The following is a 775-nucleotide window of genomic DNA, read 5'->3' on the forward strand; positions in this document are numbered from 1 at the left end:
TTTTTTTTTTTTTTTTTTTTTTTTTGGGGGGGGGGGGGGGGCAATCCTACGTGCAAGTCCCAGAACCAGAAGCCTTGAAGTTCAGATGCCCTCTATTCTTGCTTGCTCCTAGCCAAAAGGCGAAGGAGCAAGTAGGGAAAAAGCACAAGAGCAGTCCCCCATTGTCACAAAATTGCTGGCAACTATTTTTTTGGGGGGGCCTTACAAATAATGGGCAGGTATCACCTACACAGGGAACTGGCACTGGGCCTAGAGGTACTGCAATACCAGGCTGGCACTGGGTGGGCCAGAGCCAGCCCCGACACCCTCCCCTTAGTGCCAAAAATGCATGATCTTAGCCAAAAGGCCAAGATGCTTATTTTTTTTAAAATTTAGCTTCCAAGGCCAAATCAGTTCCGAATTATGACAGAACAGGTGGGCAGGCAGGGTCTCCATGGAGACTGGCCCAGGACCCCCACAAGTAGGGTGTGCTTGGCCAGGTGGACAGGATGGGGCGGGTGGACAGGGAGTGGTGTCTAGGAACAGGACGAGTGGGCAGGGCTGGGATCACAGCACAGTAACAGCACAGGGCCAGGGCCCAGGGGAGAGCTGCAATCAACTCTGCACATATCCCTGAAATGCGTGTCGGTTTCGCAGGAAGGGATGTGTGGGGAATGGATTGCAGTTCAGTCCCAAGTCCCAGCTCCGCACTGTCACCACCCTAACCCTAACCCTAACCCTAACCCTAACCCTAACCCTAACCCTAACCCTAACCCTAACCCTAACCCTAACCCTA

The 775-nt window shown here is 52.8% G+C and overlaps 1 protein-coding gene across 2 annotated transcripts in view; it reads right to left on the reverse strand.

Annotated features, from left to right (window-relative positions):
- The window catches only part of NBEAL1 (neurobeachin like 1), a 166,548-nt gene that overhangs the window by 87,564 nt on the left and 78,209 nt on the right, over positions 1-775 (reverse strand). The window lies entirely within an intron of this gene.

Source organism: Gavialis gangeticus, unplaced genomic scaffold, assembly GCF_001723915.1.
Source record: "Gavialis gangeticus isolate Ggan-Ray unplaced genomic scaffold, GavGan_comp1, whole genome shotgun sequence".
Taxonomy (NCBI): domain Eukaryota; kingdom Metazoa; phylum Chordata; order Crocodylia; family Gavialidae; genus Gavialis; species Gavialis gangeticus.